The following is a 26,753-nucleotide window of genomic DNA, read 5'->3' as shown; positions in this document are numbered from 1 at the left end:
AAAATAAGGTGTGATATGAGATATATGAGATAAGATATGGAATGAGATATCATGAGGTATGATGTCAAATGAGATGTGATATGAACTGAGAGGTGTGGTATGAAATAAGACATGAGATCTAATGAGACATTGAGGTATTATTAAAAGTTAGGAATCATACGAAATGAGATATGATCTGACATGATATGAAATGAGATGGCATGATATGAGGCATATGTCATGATATGAAATGAAATATGATACGAAAATTCGTATGATATGAAATGAGATATGAGGCATGATATGATATGAAATGAGGTATGATATGGAATGAGATATGATATAAAACTACATATGACATGAAATGCGATATGAGGCATGATATGATATGAAATGAGGCATGATATGGAATGAGATATGATATAAAACTACATATGACATGAAATGCGATATGATTTAAAACAGATATGATATTTAATGAAAATGTTATGATATAATATGAAGCATGATATGGGATATATGAAATGAGGTATGAAATGAGATATGTTTTAAAATAAGATATGATCAATGAGGTGGCGATTTGTCCAGGGTGTACACCGCCTTCCGCCCGATTGCAGCTGAGATAGGTGCCAGCGCCCGCCGCGACCCCAAAAAAGGGAATAAGCGGTAGGAAATGGATGGATGGATGATCTAAATCAGACATGATATGAAATGAGGTATGACAGGGAATGAGATATGATATGAAACAAGATATGATCTGAAATGAGATATGATTTGAAATGAGATAATACATGAAATGAGGTATCGTATGAGCTATGATATGAAATTAGGTCTGATATGAAATGAGATATGATCTAAAACAGGTATGATATTGAACTAAATGGTATGATATGATATCAAGTATTATATGAGATATATGAAATAAGGTATGATATAAAATGAGATATGATATGAAATGAGATCTCATGAGACATGGTATGAAATTAGATGCTAAAATATGCAATGATCTATGAAATTGGATGTAAGATATGAGATGAAATGAGATGGTGTGATATGATATGAGATGTGATATTAAATGAGATATGAATTGAGATATGATTAAAAATGAGGTATGGTATGAAATGAGATGTGATCTATAATCTGATATAATACGAAATGAGATATATGATATGAAATAAGACGGTATGAGATGTTATACGGTATGATATGAGATATGATATGAGATGGTATGAAAAACGATATGATATTATATGAGATGGCATGAAGTGAAATGAGATGTATGATGTAATATGAGATATGATATGAGATGGTATGACATGAAATAAAATATGATATGATATGAGATGATGTGATACGGATCAATGTATACAATGAAATGAGATGGCATGATATGAAATGAGATATGAGATGGAATGAGGTATGGTATCAAATGAGACGTGAGATCAAATGAGACATGATATAAAACTGAGATATGTGAAATGAGTCGTGATAACAATTAGATACTGAGACAAGAAAAATGAGGTATGACATGAAATAGGAGATGATTTGAAATGAGATATGATTAAAAAATAGATATGATATACAATTAGATGTAATGATATGAAATAAGATGGCATGATATGACAAGTATGATATGCGATAGGATTTGATATGAGAGGGTTAATATGATATGAAATGAGATGTTATGATGTGAAATGAGATTAGATCATATGAGATGGCATGATGAGATTTAAGATGCAATATGAAATAAGATATCATGATATGAAATAAGATATCATCTAAAATCACATGAGAATTGAGATGTTAAAAATTAGGTATATGATATAAGATATGATGTGAAATGAGATATGATATGAGATATGATATCTTATATGAGATATGATATCTTATATGAGATATGATATTAAATAAAATACGATATGATACATGATATATAATGTGATAAATGAGATATGATATGATGTATGAGATATGATATTAAATGAGATATGATATGATGAAATGAGATATGATGTCTGAGATATGATATTAAATGAGATACAATATGATATATGACATATATGATGTATGAGATATGATATTAAATGAGATACGATAAGATATGATATATGAGGTATGATATGATATATGAAATATGATATGAAATGTGGTATGATATATGATGTGAAATTAGATATGATATATGAGATATATGATATATGAGATATATGATATATGAGATATGATATGATGTATGAGATATGATATGATGTATGAGATATGTCTGAGATATGATATTAAATGAGATACAATATGATATATGACATGTGATATGATGTATGAGATATGATATGTATGAGATATGATATTAAATGAGATACGATATGATATATGAGGTATGATATGATAAATGAAATATGATATGAAATGTGGTATGATATATGATGTGAAATTAGATATGATATATGAGATATGATATTAAATGAGATACAATATGATATATGACATATATGATGTATGAGATATGATATTAAATGAGATACGATAAGATATGATATATGAGGTATGATATGATATATGAAATATGATATGAAATGTGGTATGATATATGATGTGAAATTAGATATGATATATGAGATATGATATTAAATGAGATACAATATGATATATGAGATATGATATGATGTATGAGATATGATATTAAATGGGATACGATATGACATGATATATGAAGTATGATATGATATATGATGTGAAATTAGATATATGAGATATATATATGAGATATATATTTGAGATATATCATATTAAATGAGATATGATATTAAATGAAATATGATATGATATATGAGATATGATGTGATAATAGAGATATAATATGATGTATGAGATATGATATTAAATGAGTTACGACATGATATATGATATGAAATGAGATGATAAAATATGTGAAATATGATAAATGAGATATGATATGAGATATGATATGATTTATGAGATATGATATTAAATGTGGTATGATATATGATCTGAAATGAGATAAATGAGATATGATATGAGATATGATATGATACATGAGCTATGATATGAAATGAGATGATAAAATATGTGAGATATGATAAATGAGATATGACATGAGCTATGATATGATTTATGAGATATGATATTAAATGTGGTATGATATATGATCTGAAATGAGATATATGAGATATGATATGATGTATGAGATATGATGTATGAGATATGTGATAAATGAGACATGATATATGAGATATTATATGAAGTATGGTATGATATATGATGTGAAATGACATATGATATGATGTATGAGATATGATATTAAATGAGATACGATATGATGTATGATGTGAAATTAGATATATGAGATATGATGTGATAAATGAGATATGATATGAGGTATGGTATGAAATGAGGTATGATATGACATATGATATTAAATGAGATATGATATGAAATGAGGTATGATATGAGATATGATATGAGATATGAAATGAGAGCGCAGTGAAGTAATAGAAATATAATACTTACGGTCCACATGAGAAAGTCTGATGCCTTCCACGTCTTCAGCATGAACCAACTGATAACAACGTTTGCCTACTACGTCCACGGATGTCAGGTCCATGTAGTCACTGATCCTGCAACACAACAACACTGCTACGTTACACACTATACTACTACTAATGTAGTCACTGATCCTGCAACACAACAACACTGCTACCTTACACACTATACTACTACTAATGTAGTCACTGATCCTGCAACACAACAACACTGCTACCTTACACACTATACTACTACTAATGTAGTCACTGATCCTGCAACACAACAACACTGCTACCTTACACACTATACTACTACTAATGTAGTCACTGATCCTGCAACACAACAACACTGCTACATTACACACTAATAATACTACTAATGTAGTCACTGATCCTGCAACACAACAACACTGCTACCTTACACACTATACTACTACTAATGTAGTCACTGATCCTGCAACACAACAACACTGCTACCTTACACACTAATAATACTACTAATGTAGTCACTGATCCTGCAACACAACAACACTGCTACCTTACACACTATACTACTACTAATGTAGTCACTGATCCTGCAACACAACAACACTGCTACCTTACACACTATACTACTACTAATGTAGTCACTGATCTTGCAACACAACAACACTGCTACATTACACACTATACTACTACTAATGTAGTCACTGATCCTGCAACACAACAACACTGCTACCTTACACACTATACTACTACTAATGTAGTCACTGATCCTGCAACACAACAACACTGCTACCTTACACACTATACTACTACTAATGTAGTCACTGATCCTGCAACACAACAACACTGCTACCTTACACACTATACTACTACTAATGTAGTCACTGATCCTGCAACACAACAACACTGCTACCTTACACACTATACTACTACTATTGTAGTCACTGATCCTGCAACACAACAACACTGCTATATTACACACTATACAACTACTAATGTAGTCACTGATCCTGCAACACAACAACACTGCTACATTACACACTATACTACTACTAATGTAGTCACTGATCCTGCAACACAACAACACTGCTACCTTACACACTATACTACTACTAATGTAGTCACTGATCCTGCAACACAACAACACTGCTACGTTACACACTATACTACTACTAATGTAGTCACTGATCCTGCAACACAACAACACTGCTACCTTACACACTATACTACTACTAATGTAGTCACTGATCCTGCAACACAACAACACTGCTACATTACACACTATACCACTACTAATGTAGTCACTGATCCTGCAACACAACAACACTGCTACATTACACACTATACTACTACTAACGTAGTCACTGATCCTGCAACACAACAACACTGCTACCTTACACACTATACTACTACTAATGTAGTCACTGATCCTGCAACACAACAACAATGCTACGTTACACACTAATAATACTACTAATGTAGTCACTGATCCTGCAACACAACAACACTGCTACCTTACACACTATACTACTACTAATGTAGTCACTGATCCTGCAACACAACAACACTGCTACCTTACACACTATACTATTACTAATGTAGTCACTGATCCTGCAACACAACAACACTGCTACCTTACACACTATACTACTACTAATGTAGTCACTGATCCTGCAACACAACAACACTGCTACATTACACACTATACTACTACTAACGTAGTCACTGATCCTGCAACACAACAACACTGCTACCTTACACACTATACTACTACTAATGTAGTCACTGATCCTGCAACACAACAACACTGCTACATTACACACTATACTACTACTAATGTAGTCACTGATCCTGCAACACAACAACACTGCTACCTTACACACTATACTACTACTAATGTAGTCACTGATCCTGCAACACAACAACACTGCTACATTACACACTATACTACTACTAATGTAGTCACTGATCCTGCAACACAACAACACTGCTACATTACACACTATACTACTACTAATGTAGTCACTGATCCTGCAACACAACAACACTGCTACCTTACACACTATACTACTACTAATGTAGTCACTGATCCTGCAACACAACAACACTGCTACGTTACACACTATACTACTACTAATGTAGTCACTGATCCTGCAACACAACAACACTGCTACCTTACACACTATACTACTACTAATGTAGTCACTGATCCTGCAACACAACAACACTGCTACATTACACACTATACTACTACTAATGTAGTCACTGATCCTGCAACACAACAACACTGCTACCTTACACACTATACTACTACTAATGTAGTCACTGATCCTGCAACACAACAACACTGCTACCTTACACACTATACTACTACTAATGTAGTCACTGATCCTGCAACACAACAACACTGCTACCTTACACACTATACTACTACTAATGTAGTCACTGATCCTGCAACACAACAACACTGCTACGTTACACACTATACTACTACTAATGTAGTCACTGATCCTGCAACACAACAACACTGCTACCTTACACACTATACTACTACTAATGTAGTCACTGATCCTGCAACACAACAACACTGCTACATTACACACTATACTACTACTAATGTAGTCACTGATCCTGCAACACAACAACACTGCTACATTACACACTATACTACTACTAACGTAGTCACTGATCCTGCAACACAACAACACTGCTACCTTACACACTATACTACTACTAATGTAGTCACTGATCCTGCAACACAACAACAATGCTATGTTACACACTAATAATACTACTAATGTAGCCACTGATCCTGCAACACAACAACACTGCTACCTTACACACTATACTACTACTAATGTAGTCACTGATCCTGCAACACAACAACAATGCTATGTTACACACTAATAATACTACTAATGTAGTCACTGATCCTGCAACACAACAACACTGCTACCTTACACACTATACTACTACTAATGTAGTCACTGATCCTGCAACACAACAACACTGCTACCTTACACACTATACTACTACTAATGTAGTCACTGATCCTGCAACACAACAACACTGCTACGTTACACACTAAACTACCTTACACACTAATAATACTACTAATGTAGTCACTGATCCTGCAACACAATAACACTGCTACGTTACACACTATACTACCTTACACACTAATCATACTCCTAATGTAGTCACTGATCCTGCAACACAACAACAATGCTACGTTACACACTAAACTACTACCTTACACACTAATCATACTACTAATGTAGTCACTGATCCTGTAACACAACAACACTGCTACGTTACACACTGTACTACCTTACACACTAATAATACTACTAATGTAGTCACTGATCCTGCAACAAAACAACACTGCTACGTTACACACTAAACTACTACCTTACACACTAATAATACTACTAATGTAGTCACTAATCCTGCAACACAACAACACTACTACGCTACACACTATACTACTACTACTAGGTTACACACTAGCGGTCACATGTTACGACTAAATGTTACGCACTACAACTACTAAGTTACACACTAGCGGTCACATGTTACGACTAAATGTTACGCACTACAACTACTAAGTTACACACTAGCGGTCACATGTTACGACTAAATGTTACGCCCTACAACTACTAGGTTACACACTAGCGGTCACATGTTACGACTAAATGTTACGCCCTACAACTACTAGGTTACACACTAGCGGTCACATGTTACGACTAAATGTTACGCACTACAACTACTAAGTTACACACTAGCGGTCACATGTTACGACTAAATGTTACGCACTACAACTAATAAGTTACACACTAGCGGTCACATGTTACGACTAAATGTTACGCCCTACAACTACTAGGTTACACACTAGCGGTCACATGTTACGACTAAATGTTACGCACTACAACTACTAAGTTACACACTAGCGGTCACATGTTACGACTAAATGTTACGCCCTACAACTACTAGGTTACACACTAGTGGTCACATGTTACGACTAAATGTTACACGCTACAACTACTAGGTTACATACTAGTGGTCACATGTTACGACTAAATGTTACGCCCTACAACTACTAGGTTACACACTAGCGGTCACATGTTACGACTAAATGTTACGCACTACAACTACTAGGTTACACACTAAAGGTCGCATGTTACGACTAAATGTTACGCACTACAACTACTAGGTTACACACTAACGGTCACATGTTACGACTAAATGTTACACGCTACAACTACTAGGTTACACACTAGCGGCCACATGTTGCGACTAAATGTTACACGCTACAACTACTGGGTTACACACTAGCGGTCGCATGTTACGACTAAATGTTACGCACTACAACTACTAGGTTACACACTAGCGGTCACATGTTACGACTAAATGTTACGCACTACAACTACTAGGTTACACACTAGCGGTCACATGTTACGACTAAATGTTACGCACTACAACTACTAGGTTACACACTAGCGGTCACATGTTACGACTAAATGTTACGCACTACAACTACTAGGTTACACACTAGCGGTCACATGTTACGACTAAATGTTACGCACTACAACTACTAGGTTACACACTAGCGGTCACATGTTACGACTAAATGTTACGCCCTACAACTACTAGGTTACACACTAGCGGTCACATGTTACGACTAAATGTTACACGCTACAACTACTAGGTTACACACTAGCGGTCACATGTTACGACTAAATGTTACGCCCTACAACTACTAGGTTACACACTAGCGGTCGCATGTTACGACTAAATGTTACGCGCTACAACTACTAGGTTACACACTAGCGGTCACATGTTACGACTACATGTTACGCACTACAACTACTAGGTTACACACTAGCGGTCACATGTTACGACTAAATGTTACGCCCTACAACTACTAGGTTACACACTAGCGGTCACATGTTACGACTACATGTTACGCCCTACAACTACTAGGTTACACACTAGCGGTCACATGTTACGACTAAATGTTACGCACTACAACTACTAGGTTACACACTAGCGGTCACATGTTACGACTAAATGTTACGCACTACAACTACTAGGTTACACACTAGCGGTCACATGTTACGACTAAATGTTACGCACTACAACTACTAGGTTACACACTAGCGGTCACATGTTACGACTAAATGTTACGCACTACAACTACTAGGTTACACACTAGCGGTCACATGTTACGACTAAATGTTACGCACTACAACTACTAGGTTACACACTAGCGGTCACATGTTACGACTAAATGTTACGCCCTACAACTACTAGGTTACACACTAGCGGTCACATGTTACGACTAAATGTTACACGCTACAACTACTAGGTTACACACTAGCGGTCACATGTTACGACTAAATGTTACGCCCTACAACTACTAGGTTACACACTAGCGGTCGCATGTTACGACTAAATGTTACGCGCTACAACTACTAGGTTACACACTAGCGGTCACATGTTACGACTACATGTTACGCCCTACAACTACTAGGTTACACACTAGCGGTCACATGTTACGACTAAATGTTACACACTACAACTACTAGGTTACACACTAGCGGTCACATGTTACGACTAAATGTTACGCGCTACAACTACTAGGTTACACACTAGCGGTCACATGTTACGACTAAATGTTACGCCCTACAACTACTAGGTTACACACTAGCGGTCACATGTTACGACTAAATGTTACACGCTACAACTACTAGGTTACACACTAGCGGTCACATGTTACGACTAAATGTTACGCCCTACAACTACTAGGTTACACACTAGCGGTCGCATGTTACGACTAAATGTTACGCGCTACAACTACTAGGTTACACACTAGCGGTCACATGTTACGACTAAATGTTACAAGCTACAACTACTAGGTTACACACTAGCGGTCACATGTTACGCCCTACAACTACTGAGCTACGACATAATGAGCGCCTGCACTCCAAAGTTACACACGACTACTACCTAGTCAGGGGCCCAATTGGCGGCCATGTTTGCTACCAGCTGACACGGCAGAACAAAAGTATTGGGACACAGAGTCTGCGACACAAGCCGTCTCCTCGCCGCGCCGCCATTGTCTGTATCTTTTGTCAGACAACACCAAGGTCTGCACGCCATTGTGCTCGCCGAGGCCGATAGGAATCACGGCGGCCCTGAGCCAGATGCCCGAGATGGCTTTTATCCGGGCGGCGGCGAGGAGACGGATCCATCAGAGACCCCGACCGGCTCGTGAATGAAAGCGTGCGCCGAATGCTAAAGTGCGAGGCGACAAAGGACGCCAGCCGTGCCCACCTGTTCTCGCAGTAGACGATCTTGAGGTCCATGTTGACGCGGGTGACGAACATCTGGCAGTCGATGCGCACCTCGTTGAGGGTGGGCGGGGGCAGGGCGTGCGCCACCACCACCATGCCCATGATCTGCACCGGCACCGCCCGGCTGTGCGTCAACGCCATGCGGATGCGCAGGCGCCCCGTCACGTGGATCACCTGGGCGGCGAGAACACAGCCGTCAGCGGCGGCGGGAGAAAGAAAAGCGGCGGCGGCGGCAGTGTCGGCGTCACCTTGTATCCTGAAGACTTGATGTGCACGCCTCGCTTGGTGAGCGTAGACTTCATGCGGATGAAGAAGGAGCGCTCCAGACAGTTGTCGGGGGACAACACGCTGGGGCTGCTCGACTCCGCTGGGGGGCACAACAGGAAGTAGAAACACCATCACACGCCAAAATAAAAGCACTCCCAGTCATGATATACTCTTGTGTGTGTGTCACAATGTCATCAGGCCCTGGAGGATGTCCCGTCAAAATAAAAGAGGGAAACTTTTTTTTAGTAAAGAAAGGATGCTGGCGAAGGACAAGTGAGGAAGTGAAGGAAGGAAGGAAGTGATTATAATAATAATAATAATAATAATAATAATAATAATAATAATAATAATAATAATCATGAGGATGAAGGACACGCAGGACAGGAGACTCCTCTTTGTTTCCTCTGGAATGAATAACAATGTGCTGTGTCCTGTGGGGGCATTGTCAGGGAAGGAGGTGGAGAGGAAGAAGGAGAAGAAAAAGGAGGAGGAGGAGGAGGAGGAGGAGGAGAAGAAGAAGAAGAAGAAGAAGAAGAAGAAGAAGAAGAAGAAGAAGAAGAAGAAGAAGAAGAAGAAGAAGAAGAAGAAGAAGAAGAAGAAGAAGAAGAAGAAGAAGAAGAAGAAGAAGAAGAAGAAGAAGAAGAAGAAGAAGAAGAAGAAGAAAGAGAAGGGCAGGGAAGAGAAGGAGGAGAAGTAGGAGAAAAAGAAGAAGAACAAGAAGAAGGATGAGGAAAAATAATAAGAAGAATGAGGAAAGGAGGAAGAAGAAGATGAAAAAGAATAAGAAGGAGAAGAAAGAGAAGGACAGGAAAGACAAGAAGAAGAAGAAGGACAGAGGAAGAGGAGACAAAGAAGAAGAAGAAGGAGGAGGAGGAGGAGGAGGAGGAGGAGGAGGAGGAGGAGAATAATAATAATAATAAAAAGAAGAAGAAAGATGATGAAAAAGAGAAGAAGAATGAGGAAAGGAGGAGGAGGAAGAAGAAGAAGAACAAGAAGGAGAATATGAAGATGGACAAAAATAAAACAAGGGCGAAGAAGAAGAATGAGGAGGACGAAAGGAAGAAAAAGAAGAAAAAGAAAAAGTAGCAGACAAAGAATAAGGAAAGGAAGAAAAGCAAGGAGGAGGAAAGGAAGAAGAAGAAAAAGAAGAAGAAAGGGAGAAGAACAAAAAACAAAGAACAAAAAGGAAAAGAAAAAGACAAAGAAGAGAAAAGACGAAGAAGAAAAAAGAAGAAAAAGACATAAAATAAAAATGAGAATAAGAAGAAGAAGAAGAAGAAGAAGAAGAAGAAGAAGAAAATTAATAAGAAAAAGAAGATGTAAAAGAAAAACAAGGAGAAGAACAAAAGAGAAATAAAAGGAACAGGAGAAGAAAAAGAAGAAGAAGAAAAAGAAGATGTAAAAGAAAAAGAAGGAGAAGAAGAAGACAAAAAGAAAAAAAAGGAGAAGAAGAAGAAGAAGAAAAGAAACAGAAAAAGAAAAGGAGAAGCCGAAGAAGAAGAAGAAAAGAAAAAAAAGGTGAAGAAGAAGAAGAAGAAGAAGTAAAATAAAAATAAGATGGAGAAGAAGAAGAAAAGGAGAAGGAGAAGAAGAAGCGGTAGTACTGGATGAAGGAGAAGGAAAGGAAGAAGAAGAAAAAGAAGAAGGAGGAGAACAATAACTAAAAAAGAAGAAAAAGGAAAAGAAGAAGGAGGAAAGGAAGAATAAGGAGAAGAAGAAGGAGAAGAAGAAGAAGTAGGAGAAAAAGAAGAAGAAGATCAAGCTCCATGTTCTTCCGCTTATCCGAGGTGGGGTCGCGGGGGCAGCAGCCTAAGAAGGGAAGCCCAGACTTCTTTTACCCCAGCCACTTGGGATCCCGAGGCATTCCCAGGCCAGCCAAGAGACATAGTCTTCCCAAAGTGTCCTGGGTCTTCCCCGTGGCCTCCTACCGGTTGGACGTGCCCTAAACACCTCCCTAGGGAGGCGTTCGGGTGGCATCCTGACCAGATGCCCGAACCACCTCATCTGGCTCCTCTCCATGTGGAGGAGCAGCGGCTTTACTTTGAGTTCCTCCCGGATGGCAGAGCTTCTCACCCTATCTCTAAGGGAGAGACCCAAACTCATTTGGGCCGCTTGTACCCGTGATCTTATCCTTTCGGTCATTACCCAAAGCTCATGACCATAGGTGAGGATGGGAACGTAGATCGACCGGTAAATTGAGAGCTTTGCCTTCCGGCTCAGCTCCTTCTTCACCACAACGGATCGATACAGCGTCCGCATTACTGAAGACGCCACACCGATCCGCCTGTCGATCTCACCATCCACTCTTCCCTCACTCCTGAACAAGACACCGAGGTACTTGAACGCCTCCACTTGGGGCAGGGTCTCCTCCCCAACCCGGAGATGGCACTCCATCCTTTTCCAGGCAAGAACCATGGACTCGGACTTGGAGGTGCTGATTCCCTTCCCGGTCGCTTCACACTCGGCTGCCAACCGATCCAGTGAGAGCTGAAGATCCTGGCCAGATGAAGTCACCAGGACCACATCATCTGCAAAAAGCAGAGACCTAATCCTGTGGTCATCAAACCGGAACCCCCTCGACGCCTTGACTGTGCCTAGAAATTCTGTCCATAAAAGTTATGAACAGAATGGGTGACAAAGGACAGCCTTGGCGGAGTCCAACCCTCACTGGAAACGTGTCCGACTTACTGCCGGCGATGCGGACCAAGCTCTGGCACAGATTAAAACAGGGAGCGGACCGCCACAATCACAGTCCGACACCCGAAGGAGGAGGAAAGCTACCCTCTTGTTCACTGAGTTGAACTCCAACGTGCAGGTTCTGAACCGGGGGGGGCAACAATAATTGCCACCCCAGTCCGTCACCTCCGAGCCCATCTCGAGAGAACTGGTTCCAGAGCCCTTGCTGTGCGTTGAAGTGAGTCCAACTATATCTAGCCGGAACTTGTCCACCTCACGCACTACCTCAGGAGTCCAACCCTCACTGGAAACGTGTCCGACTTACTGCCGGCGATGCGGACCAAGCTCTGACACTGATCGTACAGCGAGCGGACCGCCACAATCACAGTCGGACACCCGAAGCAGGAGGGAAGCTACCCTCTTGTTCACTGAGTTGAACTCCAACGTGCAGGTTCTGAGCCGGGGGGGGGGGGGGCAACAAGAATTGCCACCCCAGTCCATCACCTCCGAGCCCTTCTCGAGAGAACTGGTTCCAGAGCCCTTGCTGTGCGTTGAAGTGAGTCCAACTATATCTAGCCGGAACTTCTCCACCTCATGCACTAGCTCAGGAGTCCAACCCTCACTGGAAATGCGTCCGACTTACTGCCGGCGATGCGGACCAAGCTCTGACACTGATTAAAACAGGGAGCGGACCGCCACAATCACAGTCCGACACCCGAAGGAGGAGGAAAGCTACCCTCTTGTTCACTGAGTTGAACTCCAACGTGCAGGTTCTGAACCGGGGGGGGCAACAATAATTGCCACCCCAGTCCGTCACCTCCGAGCCCATCTCGAGAGAACTGGTTCCAGAGCCCTTGCTGTGCGTTGAAGTGAGTCCAACTATATCTAGCCGGAACTTGTCCACCTCACGCACTACCTCAGGAGTCCAACCCTCACTGGAAACGTGTCCGACTTACTGCCGGCGATGCGGACCAAGCTCTGACACTGATCGTACAGCGAGCGGACCGCCACAATCACAGTCCGACACCCGAAGCAGGAGGGAAGCTACCCTCTTGTTCACTGAGTTGAACTCCAACGTGCAGGTTCTGAGCCGGGGGGGGGGGGGGCAACAAGAATTGCCACCCCAGTCCATCACCTCCGAGCCCTTCTCGAGAGAACTGGTTCCAGAGCCCTTGCTGTGCGTTGAAGTGAGTCCAACTATATCTAGCCGGAACTTCTCCACCTCATGCACTAGCTCAGGAGTCCAACCCTCACTGGAAATGCGTCCGACTTACTGCCGGCGATGCGGACCAAGCTCTGACACTGATCGTACAGGGAGCGGACCGCCACAATCACAGTCCGACACCCGAAGGAGGAGGAAAGTTACCCTCTTGTTCACTGAGTTGAACTCCAACGTGCAGGTTCTGAACCGGGGGGGGGCAACAAGAATTGCCACCCTAGTCCGTCACCTCCGAGCCCATCTCGAGAGAACTGGTTCCAGAGCCCTTGCTGTGCCTCGAAGTGAGTCCGACTATATCTAGCCGGAACTTCCCCACCTCACGCACTAGCTCAGGAGTCCAACCCTCACTGGAAACGTGTCCGACTTACTGCCGGCGATGCGGACCAAGCTCTGACACTGATCGTACAAAGAGCGGACCGCCACAATCACAGTCCGACACCCGAAAGGAGGAGGGAAGCTACCCTCTTGTTCACTGAGTTGAACTCCAACGTGCAGGTTCTGAGCCGGGGGGGGGCAACAAGAATTGCCACCCTAGTCCGTCACCTCCGAGCCCTTCTCGAGAGAACTGGTTCCAGAGCCCTTGCTGTGCGTCGAAGTGAACCCGACTATATCTAGCCGGAACTTCTCCACCTCACGCACTAGCTCAGGAGTCCAACCCTCACTGGAAACGTGTCCGACTTACTGCCGGCGATGCGGACCAAGCTCTGACACTGATCGTACAGGGAGCGGACCGCCACAATCACAGTCCGACACCCGAAGGAGGAGGAAAGCTACCCTCTTGTTCACTGAGTTGAACTCCAACGTGCAGGTTCTGAACCGGGGGGGGGGCAACAAGAATTGCCACCCTAGTCCGTCACCTCCGAGCCCATCTCGAGAGAACTGGTTCCAGAGCCCTTGCTGTGCCTCGAAGTGAGTCCGACTATATCTAGCCGGAACTTCTCCACCTCACGCACTAGCTCAGGAGTCCAACCCTCACTGGAAATGCGTCCGACTTACTGCCGGCGATGCGGACCAAGCTGTGACACTGATCGTACAGGGAGCGGACCGCCACAATCACAGTCCGACACCCGAAGGAGGAGGAAAGCTACCCTCTTGTTCACTGAGTTGAACTCCAACGTGCAGGTTCTGAACCGGGGGGGGCAACAAGAATTGCCACCCCAGTCCGTCACCTCCGAGCCCTTCTCGAGAGAACTGGTTCCAGAGCCCTTGCTGTGTGTCGAAGTGAGTCCGACTATATCTAGCCGGAACTTCTCCACCTCACGCACTAGCACAGGAGTCCAACCCTCACTGGAAATGCGTCCGACTTACTGCCGGCGATGCGGACCAAGCTCTGACACTGATCGTACAGGGAGCGGACCGCCACAATCACAGTCCGACACCCCATACTTCCTCCACCCGAAGGAGGAGGGAAGCTACCCTCTTGTTCACTGAGTTGAACTCCAACGTGCAGGTTCTGAGCCGGGGGGGGGCAACAAGAATTGCCACCCCAGTCCGTCACCTCCGAGCCCTTCTCGAGAGAACTGGTTCCAGAGCCCTTGCTGTGCGTCGAAGTGAGTCCAACTATATCTAGCCGGAATTTCCCCACCTCATGCACTTGCTCAGGAGTCCAACCCTCACTGGAAACGTGTCCGACTTACTGCCGGCGATGCGGACCAAGCTCTGACACTGATCGTACAGGGAGCGGACCGCCACAATCACAGTCCGACACCCGAAGGAGGAGGAAAGCTACCCTCTTGTTCACTGAGTTGAACTCCAACGTGCAGGTTCTGAACCGGGGGGGGCAACAAGAATTGCCACCCTAGTCCATCACCTCCGAGCCCATCTCGAGAGAACTGGTTCCAGAGCCCTTGCTGTGCCTCGAAGTGAGTCCGACTATATCTAGCCGGAACTTCTCAACCTCACGCACTAGCTCAGGCCCCTTCCCCCCCAGCGAGGTGACGTTCCACGTCCCAAGAACTAGCTTCTGTAGCCGAGGATCGGACCCCCAAGTGCCCTGCCGCCCAGCTCACACTGCACCCGACCTCTATGGGTGGTGAGCCCGTTGGGGGGGGGGGCCCACGTTGAATCTTCGGGCGCCTTCCCCAGGCGCTAAAGAAAAATAAGGAGAAGAAGAAGAAAAGACAAAGAAAAGAAGAAGTGATGAAGGAGAGGAGGTGTTTATCATTCTGGTGCTCGCAGGTCCGTGGAGACCTAAGCGACGCCGTCCCTTTAAGACAAAGACCATCATGTGACTTGTCAGCTAATTAAGAAAAATGTAGCGTTTGAAGGACGAAGCTTTCATTAGTCAAACATCTCAGCTCCTTTCTCGCCTCCTTTACTCGGAGGACTCGCTATCTTTGTTGCCTCCCGACTAACACGACCTCACTCGGAGGACTCGCTACCTGCTTTGTTGCCTCCTTTCCTCGGAGGACTCGCTATCTGCGCCACTTCTTTGTTAGCCCGCTAACGTGACAAAGACCTCAAAGTGACACCACAGTCCTTCAAAGACAAGCAGGGAGTACGTGACATGGGCGCTAACAGCCTAGCAACATGCTAACTTACCACGCTGCTAGTGTCAACATACTAACAATGACTAAGCTAATTAAATTTTCTGTTGTCTTTGTGGCTCTTTAGTGTCAACATGCTAACTTAGCGAGCTACTATTTCAGTGATTATCTATGACGACTACGCAAATTCAGTTTTCTGTTTTCTTTGTGGCTCTTTAGTTTCAACATGCTAACTTAGCGAGCTACTATTTCAGTGATTATCTATGACGACTAAGCTAATTCAGTTTTCTGTTTTCTTTGTGGCTCTTTGGTGTCAACATGCTAACTTAGCTAGCTACTATTTCAGTGATTATCCGTGATTAACAAGCTAACTTAATTTTCTGTTGTCTTTGTGGCTCCTTAGAGTCAACATGCTAACTTAGCGAGCTGCTATTTCAGAGATTATCTATGACGACCAAGCTAATTCAGTTTTCTGTTTTCTTTGTGGCTCTTTAGTGTCAACATGCTAACTTAGCGAGCTACTATTTCAGTGATTCTCCGTGATTAACAAGCTAACTTAATTTTCTGTTGTCTTTGTCGTTCTTTAGTGTCAACATGCTAACTTAGTGAGCTACTATTTCAGTGATTATCTATGATGACCAAACTAATTCAGTTTTCTGTCTTTAGTGTCAACATGCTAGCAATGCTATGCTACGTGTCCACCGGGGGGCGTCTCTCCCTTTAACAGAGCGCTATTGTTTTTTTTTTGTCACCAGCCGCCGGGTCATTTTTCTGCCTGCCGCTTTTTTACCCACAATGCAACGGCGGCAGTGGAGCAATCATGACAAATGTGCCGTGGCCCGCTCTCTCACACGCGTACATAAATATATATGAAAGAGCAGATAGGAGCTCAGTCGCACACTTGCGCACACACACACACACACACACACACACACACACACACACACACACACACACACACACACACACACACAGGTAAAGTTTAATAGTGTAAACAGTGTGTAAGTGTGCTGTCACACCGCAGCCTCTCTGACTCACTATCGCGACCACGCTGTAATTGAATCGCTGCCATCAAGGGGCGGGGGGGGGGGGGGGGGGGGGGGGGAGTTGAGCGGGGGAGCGGCGCGGGTGTGGAGAGGAGGGGGTTTGGATGGGGGTGGATGTGGCGCACCTCATGAATAGAATGTGTTTGCTATCAGGCGACTTTGACAAATGGTGTCAGGGGGAAGACGAGGATGAGGACGGGGCTGCGATGACGGAGACGGGGTGTGTCGCCAGCTTTGAGCGAAACCATGAATCAATCACTAATCAATGATGTCTTATGAGCGCTTCCAGTTGAGTTGTACGCGCGTTTTATTTTGAAAGGCCTTTAAAATCAAAGAAAAAAATGTACCGATTGTGTGGGGTTCCAATGAATGCAAAGCCCTCTCCCGCACCTTCCTCCACCATCCTGCCCTCTACCGCTCTCTCCCGCACTCTCCCGCACCCTCTCGCACCCTTTCGCACCATCCCGCGCTCTCCCGCACCATCCTGCACCCTCCCGCAGTCTCCCTCACCCTCTTGCGCTCTCCTGCACGCTCCCGCCCCATCCCGAACTCTCCGGCACCATCCTGCACTCTTCCGCGCTCTCCCGCACCCTCTTGCGCTCTCCTGCACCCTTCCGCCCCATCCCGAACTCTCCGCACTCTCCCCCACCATCCTGCGCTCTCCCGCACCCTCCCCCACCATCCTGCGCTCTACCGCACGCTCCCGCACTCTCTCGCACCATCCTGCACCCTTCCGCCCCATCCCGAACTCTCCGCACTCTCCCGCACCATCCTGCACTCTCCCGCACTCTTTGGCACCATCCCGACTCTCCCACACCATCCCGCGCTCTCACCGTGCTTTCCCGCACCCTCCCGCACTCTCCCGTGCTCTCCCGCACCCTCCCGCACTCTCCCGTGCTCTCTCCCGCACCATCCTGCACTCTCCCGCACCATCCCGCGTTCTCCCGCACCCTCCCGCACTCTCCCGCACCATCCGGCACTCTCCTGCACCATCCCGCACTCTCCCGCACCATCCGGCACTCTCCCGCACCATCCCGCGTTCTCCCGCACCCTCCCGCACCCTCCCGCACTCTCCCGCACCCTCCCGCACTCTCCCGCACCATCCTGCACCATCCTGCACTCTCCCGCACCATCCTGCACCATCCTGCACTCTCCTGCACCATCCTGCGTTCTCCCACACTCTCCCGCCCCTCGCAGCACCAATCAGCTCGGAATAAATCCGCGGCAGATCTAATTACGGCGCCGTCTCAGAGGAGCCGCGCCGCCGGAGAGGTGACTGTTTGAACAGACTGATGAAGCCACGTCCTCGGCGGACAGTCAGTCATTTTGTTGAATTTACAAATGGATTTCGCCCTAATTCCCAAATTATCGTCGGCGCGATGAAAAAGCTTTTGGAGGAAGTACAAAGTCTTCCACGTGGCGCCGGAGCGGATGCGGGGGTGCGTGGAATCCCAATGAGCAGCTGGCCTGCGCGCCGGGGAAAAGGACTTTGGTTTAGGGCACTCGAACAATGGGGCTGCGGAACCAATGGAGTCCCCGGCACAACCACCCCAAAGTCCAAAATATGACAGAAGAGTAAAGGCACAGGGATATCATCCATGCATCCATTTTCTACCGCTTGTCCTTTTCAGGGTCGCGGGGAGTGCTGGAGCCTATCTCAGCTGCATTCGGGCGGGAGGCGAGGTACACCCTGGACAAGTCGCCCTCTCATCGCAGGGCCAACACATTCACACACTAGGGACCATTTAGTGTTGCCAGTCAACATATCCCCAGGTGCATGTCTTTGGAGGTGGGAGGGGCCTATCCCCAGGTGCATGTCTTTGGAGGTGGGAGGAAGCCGGAGTACCCGTAGGGAACCCACGCAGTCAAGGACTAAAGGATATGTCTGGGAAATGTGGAACTATCCATCCATCCATTTTCTACCTACCGTTCGTCCCTACTGGTATCGAATTAGTTTTAGGGTTGGTGAGAAACTGACCAGCTAAAGAAAACAGGATTCCCCCAAAAGATCCAACTATTCCCTAAAACTCGAAGGGTTTACTCCATAAAGGCCAGAACACTAAAGGTCCTGTTGGACCTAAGAGGTCCAAAATGTTCCCAAAAAGGAAAATACCGGACTCTTTGGGACCCTCCAAGTGCAATCCAGACCTATTACTGACTGAATTAGCAATAAGGTTGGTGAGAAACTGACCAACTTAAGGTTCCAGGATTCCCTCAAAGGGGCTCATCTCATCCCTAAATATCCAAGAGTTTACCCCCCTAAAAGATTGGTGACCCTATTGGGTTCAACATCTGCCTAAAATGAAATATAGGGGGCTATTTTGGGTACATTCCAGACTCTTTGGGACCCTCCAAGTGGAATCCAGACCTATTACTGACTGAATTAGCAATAAGGTTGGTGAGAAACCGACCACCTAGAGGTTCCAGGATTCCTCCAAAGGGGATCATCTCATCCCTAAATATCCCAGAGTTTACCCCAGAAAAGATTGGTGACCCTATTGGGTTCAACATCTGTCTGAGATGAAAGGAAAGGGGCTATTTTGAGTACATTCTGGGCTCTTTGGGACCCTCCAAGTGCAATTCAGACCTATCAGTACCTTGCCTGACTGACTTAGCAATAAGGTTGGTGAGAAACTGACCAACTGAAGGCTCCAGGATTCCCTCAAAGGGGCTCATCTCATCCTTAAATATCCAAGAGTTTACCCCCCTAAAAGATTGGTGACCCTATTGGTTCCAACATCTGTCTGAGATGAAAGGAAAGGGGCTATTTTGGGTACATTCCGGGCTCTTTGGGACCCTCCAAGTGCAATTCAGACCTATTAGTACCTTGCCTGACTGACTTAGCAATAAGGTTGGTGAGAAACTGACCAACTTAAGGTTCCAGGATTCTTCCAAAGGGGCTCATCTCATCCCTAAATATCCAAGAGTTTACCCCATAAAAGATTGGTGACCCTATTGGTTCCAACATCTGTCTGAGATGAAAGGAAAGGGGCTATTTTGGGTACATTCCGGACTCTTTGGGACCCTCCAAGTGGAATCCAGACCTATTACTGACTGAATTAGCAATAAGGTTGGTGAGAAACCGACCAGCTAGAGGTTCCAGGATTCCTCCAAAGGGGCTCATCTCATCCCTAAATATCCAAGAGTTTACCCCCCTAAAAGATTGGTGACCCTATTGGGTCCAACATCTGTCTGAGATTAATGGAAAGGGGTTATTTTGAGTACATTCCGGGCTCTTTGGGACCCTCCAAGTGCAATTCAGACCTGACTGACTTAGCAATAAGGTTGGTGAGAAACTGACCAACTGGAGGCTCCAGGATTCCCTCAAAGGGGATCATCTCATCCCTAAATATCCAAGAGTTTACCCCAGAAAAGATTGGTGACCCTACTGGGTCCAACATCTGCCTAAGATGAAAGGAAAGGGGCTATTTTGAGTACATTCCGGGCTCTTTGGGACCCTCGAAGTGCAATTCAGACCTATCAGTACCTTGCCTGACTGACTTAGCAATAAGGTTGGTGAGAAACTGACCAACTGAAGGCTCCAGGATTCCCTCAAAGGGGCTCATCTCATCCTTAAATATCCAAGAGTTTACCCCCCTAAAAGATTGGTGACCCTATTGGTTCCAACATCTGTCTGAGATGAAAGGAAAGGGGCTATTTTGGGTAAATTCCGGGCTCTTTGGGACCCTCCAAGTGCAATTCAGACCTATTAGTACCTTGCCTGACTGACTTAGCAATAAGGTTGGTGAGAAACTGACCAACTTAAGGTTCCAGGATTCTTCCAAAGGGGCTCATCTCATCCCTAAATATCCAAGAGTTTACCCCAGAAAAGATTGGTGACCCTATTGGGTCCAACATCTGCCTAAAATGAAATATAGGGTGCTATTTTGGGTACATTCCGGACTCTTTGGGACCCTCCAAGTGCAATCCAGACCTATTAGTACCTTGCCTGACTGAATTAGCAATAAGGTTGGTGAGAAACTGACCAACTTAAGGTTCCAGGATACTTCCAAAGGGGCTCATCTAATCCCTAAATATCCAAGAGTTTACCCCCCTAAAAGATTGGTGACCCTATTGGGTCCAACATCTGTCTGAGATGAAAGGAAAGGGGCTATTTTGGGTACATTCTGGGCTCGTTGGGACCCTCCAAGTGCAATTCAGACCTGACTGACTTAGCAATAAGGTTGGTGAGAAACTGACCAACTGGAGGCTCCAGTATTCCCTCAAAGGGGATCATCTCATCCTTAAATATCCAAGAGTTTACCCCCCTAAAAGATTGGTGACCCTATTGGTCCAACATCTGTCTGAGATGAAAGGAAAGGGGCTATTTTGAGTACATTCCGGGCTCTTTGGGACCCTCCAAGTGCAATTCAGACCTATTAGTACCTTGCCTGATTGACTTAGCAATAAGGTTGGTGAGAAACTGACCAACTGAAGGTTCCAGGATTCTTCCAAAGGGGCTCATCTCATCCCTAAATATCCAAGAGTTTACCCCAGAAAAGATTGGTGGCCCTAATGGGTCCAACATCTGCCTAAGATGAAATATAGGGGGCTATTTTGGGTACATTCCGGACTCTTTGGGACCCTCCAAGTGGAATCCAGACCTATTACTGACTGAATTAGCAATAAGGTTGGTGAGAAACCGACCACCTAGAGGTTCCAGGATTCCTCCAAAGGGGCTCATCTCATCCCTAAATATCCAAGAGTTTACCCCCCTAAAAGATTGGTGACCCTATTGGGTCCAACATCTGTCTGAGATGAAAGGAAAGGGGCTATTTTGAGTACATTCTGGGCTCGTTGGGACCCTCCAAGTGCAATCAGACCTGACTGACTTAGCAATAAGGTTGGTGAGAAACTGACCAACTGGAGGCTCCAGGATTCCCTCAAAGGGGATCATCTCATCCCTAAATATCCAAGAGTTTACCCCAGAAAAGATTGGTGACCCTATTGGGTCCAACATCTGCCTAAGATGAAATATAGGGGATATTTTGGGTACATTCCGGACTCTTTGGACCCTCCAAGTGCAATCCAGACCTATTAGTACCTTGCCTGACTGAATTAGCAATAAGGTTGGTGAGAAACTGACCAACTGAAGGTTCCAGGATTCTTCCAAAGGGGCTCATCTCATCCCTAAATATCCAAGAGTTTACCCCAGAAAAGATTGGTGACCCTATTGGGTCCAACATCTGCCTAAGATGAAATATAGGGGGCTACTTTGGGTACATTCCGGACTCTTTGGGACCCTCCAAGTGCAATCCAGACCTATTACTGACTGAATTAGCAATAAGGTTGGTGAGAAACCGACCACCTAGAGGTTCCAGGATTCCTCCAAAGGGGCTCATCTAATCCCTAAATATCCAAGAGTTTACCCCCCTAAAAGATTGGTGACCCTATTGGGTCCAACATCTGTCTGAGATGAAAGGAAAGGGGCTATTTTGAGTACATTCTGGGCTCGTTGGGACCCTCCAAGTGCAATTCAGACGTGACTGACTTAGCAATAAGGTTGGTGAGAAACTGACCAACTTAAGGCTCCGGGATTCTCTCAAAGGGATCATCTCATCCCTAAATATCCAAGAGTTTACCCCAGAAAAGATCGGTGACCCTATTCCGGGCTCTTTGGGACCCTCCAAGTGCAATTCAGACCTATTAGTACCTTGCCTGACTGACTTAGCAATAAGGTTGGTGAGAGACTGACCAACTGAAGGCTCCAGGATTCTCTCAAAGGGGATCATCTCATCCCTAAATATCCAAGAGTTTACCCCAGAAAAGATCGGTGACCCTATTCCGGGCTCTTTGGGACCCTCCAAGTGCAATTCAGACCTATTAGTACCTTGCCTGACTGACTTAGCAATAAGGTTGGTGAGAGACTGACCAACTGAAGGCTCCAGGATTCCCTCAAAGGGGCTCATCTCATCCCTAAATATCCAAGAGTTTACCCCCCTAAAAGATTGGTGACCCTATTGGGTCCAACATCTGTCTGAGATGAAAGGAAAGGGGTTATTTTGAGTACATTCTGGCTCGTTGGGACCCTCCAAGTGCAATTCAGACCTGACTGACTTAGCAATAAGGTTGGTGAGAACTGACCAACTGAAGGCTCCAGGATTCCCTCAAAGGGGCTCATCTAATCCCTAAATATCCAAGAGTTTACCCCCCTAAAAGATTGGTGACCCTATTGGGTCCAACATCTGTCTGAGATGAAAGGAAAGGGGCTATTTTGAGTACATTCCGGGCTCTTTGGGACCCTCCAAGTGCAATTCAGACCTATCAGTACCTTGCCTGACTGACTTAGCAATAAGGTTGGTGAGAAACTGACCAACTTAAGGTTCCAGGATACTTCCAAGGGGCTCATCTCATCCTTAAATATCCAAGAGTTTACCCCCCTAAAAGATTGGTGACCCTAATGGGTCCAACATCTGCCTAAGATGAAATATAAGGGGCTATTTTGGGTACATTCCGGACTCTTTGGGACCCTCCAAGTGCAATCCAGACCTATTACTGACTGAATTAGCAATAAGGTTGGTGAGAAACTGACCAACGTAAGGCTCCGGGATTCTCTCAAAGGGGCTCATCTCATCCCTAGATATCCAAGAGTTAACCCCAGAAAAGATTGGTGACCCTATTGGGTCCAACATCTGTCTGAGATTAAAGGAAAGGGGCTATTTTGAGTACATTCCGGGCTCTTTGGGACCCTCCAAGTGCAATTCAGACCTATTAGTACCTCGCCTGATTGAATTAGCAATAAGGTTGGTGAGAAACCGACCACCTAGAGGCTCCAGGAATTCCCTCAAAGGGGATCATCTCATCCCTAAATATCCAATAGTTTACCCCAGAAAAGATTGGTGACCCTAATGGGTCCAACATCTGCCTAAAATGAAATATAGGGGGCTATTTTGGGTACATTCCGGACTCTTTGGGACCCGCTAAGTGCAATTTAGACCTATTGCCGCCTTGCCGGCCTGATTAGGGTTAGGGTCGTTGAAAAGCTGACGGAGTACCTCCAAGTCTTGGAGATCCACTGGCAAACGGGTTCTTGCGTGTCCTACCTGGCTCGGGCGTCTGGGAGGGCGAGGAGGACGATGCCGAGGATGCGGCGTCGTCATTGAGGCCGCTCTGGGACAGAGAGACCCCCCGCCCGGGGGGGAGTTTCATCCCCAGCTCTTCTGCCATCTCCACGTGGTCGCCGGGATGGACGTAGTCGAAGACGCTGCTGCCCGTCAGCTCCACCTGCAGGACGACACCGGCATGACACGTCACATGAGTGATTTTATCAGACCACATACCAGACGGTAAAACTAGGTCTAGCAATGCGGATTCATGCCCGCAAGGATTCTCTTAATCCATCAAAGTACGAACAGCCCTTTGGTTGCAAAGGCAACAGGGTAGAGGTGAGCCATCACCTGACTTATAAAACGGGTCTTGGACTTTTAGGGCCTGTGGACTTTTACTGGGAAAAGTCCATGGACTAACAGAATCGAAGGGCTCAAAGTCCCCTGACAGTCCCAGTGGTTGAAAAGGTGCGACATGCACCTAAAGAATCCGAGGGCGGGTGTGTTCCCATTCATCAGGACCTCCTGGATTTCAAGGTGGCGCCACTTTAGCGGCTGCTGGTATCAGGAGCTGTGTGCTCTTTGTGTTCTTGACGGCTCACTCTTGTTCTCGTTTGCCTTTTGGTCCGGGATTCTTCGGGACTGCGCAACAAGGGGCTGGGGGGTGGAGGGGTGGTGTACTTTTGCACTTACCGGCTGCTCCCTCCCTGCCACAGAGACCGGAGGAGATGCGGGGGTGAGAGACGGGGCCGCCGGGTTGGCGCCGGGACGGACGGGCTTCGTGGAGCTGAATGAGCATGTATCGGAGTCTTCGGTCTCCCGAATCGGATTTTGGCTCATCAGCGCAGACCGGACATTGGCCGAGAGCTAGTGGGGAGCCAAGGACGGAGTGGGCTCTCTCGGTTGCTTTGTTGGGTGTGTTCCTGTCTCTGGCTGTGTTCTTATAATGTCTTTGTTCATTTGAATTTTCCTTCTGGTGTGTGTGTGTGTGTGTGTGTGTGTGTGTGTGTGTGTGTGTGTGTGTGTGTGTGTGTGTGTGTGTGTGTGTGTGTGTGTGTGTGTGTGGGTCCACAGAGACAAAAGGGATTACATCATGTAATCCTGTTATTAAGAAATTCCTTTCAGTCGCTCATAAAACGTCTGGTGGAGCAGAACGCGCTTAAGGCGGGAGCAAACGCCGGGCATCCTGGGAGTTGGTGTTTCGTGTCGACACGGAGGGACGCTAATTGGGTATGTTGTTGCGACATACACACACACACACACACACACACACACACACACACACACACACACACACACACACAGTGGCAGAACACTGTAGTGGCATTTCAAGTGGCTGATAAGGTTTGACACTTTGACACGTGATGTTTTTTCCCCCCCTGTGGACATGGTGAAAAATATCTAGGACTAACTCCAACCCTGTCACCTGAAGTCACAAATGGATCAAAAACTTCATAAGTCATGTATGAACTCCATACGTCATGTATGAACTCCATGTGTCATTTATAACTCCATACGTTATGTATGAACTCCATAAGTCAACTCCATATGTCATGTATGAACTCCATAAGTCAACTCCATATGTCATGTATGAACTCCATAAGTCATCTCCATATGTCATGTATGAACTCCATGAGTCATCTCCATATGTCATGTATGAACTCCATAAGTCATCTCCATATGTCATGTATGAACTCCATAAGTCATCTCCATGTGTCATGTATGAACTCCATATGTCATGTATGAACTCCATGAGTCATCTCCATATGTCATGTATGAACTCCATGAGTCATCTCCATATGTCATGTATGAACTCCATAAGTCATCTCCATATGTCATGTAAGAACTCCATGAGTCATCTCCATATGTCATGTATGAACTCCATAAGTCATCTCCATATGTCATGTATGAACTCCATATGTCATGTATTAGCTCCATATGTCATGTATGAACTCCATACGTCATGTATGAACTCCATATGTCATGTATGAACTCCATAAGCCATCTCCATATGTCATGTATGAACTCCATATGTCATCTCCATATGTCATGTATGAACTCCATAAGTAATCTCCATATGTCATGTATGAACTCCATGAGTCATCTCCATATGTCATGTATGAACTCCATGTCATCTCCATATGTCATGTA

General features: G+C 45.0%; 1 pseudogene; it reads right to left on the bottom strand.

Moving 5' to 3' along the window:
* The window catches only part of LOC133542612 (neuronal PAS domain-containing protein 3-like), a 232,873-nt pseudogene that overhangs the window by 7,713 nt on the left and 198,407 nt on the right, over positions 1-26,753 (bottom strand).

The sequence above is a fragment of the Nerophis ophidion genome, linkage group LG24 (assembly GCF_033978795.1).
Source record: "Nerophis ophidion isolate RoL-2023_Sa linkage group LG24, RoL_Noph_v1.0, whole genome shotgun sequence".
In the NCBI taxonomy this organism is placed as follows: Eukaryota; Metazoa; Chordata; class Actinopteri; order Syngnathiformes; family Syngnathidae; genus Nerophis; species Nerophis ophidion.
Note: the sequence above shows the minus strand (reverse complement) of the source record. Positions and strands in the feature narration are given on the sequence as shown.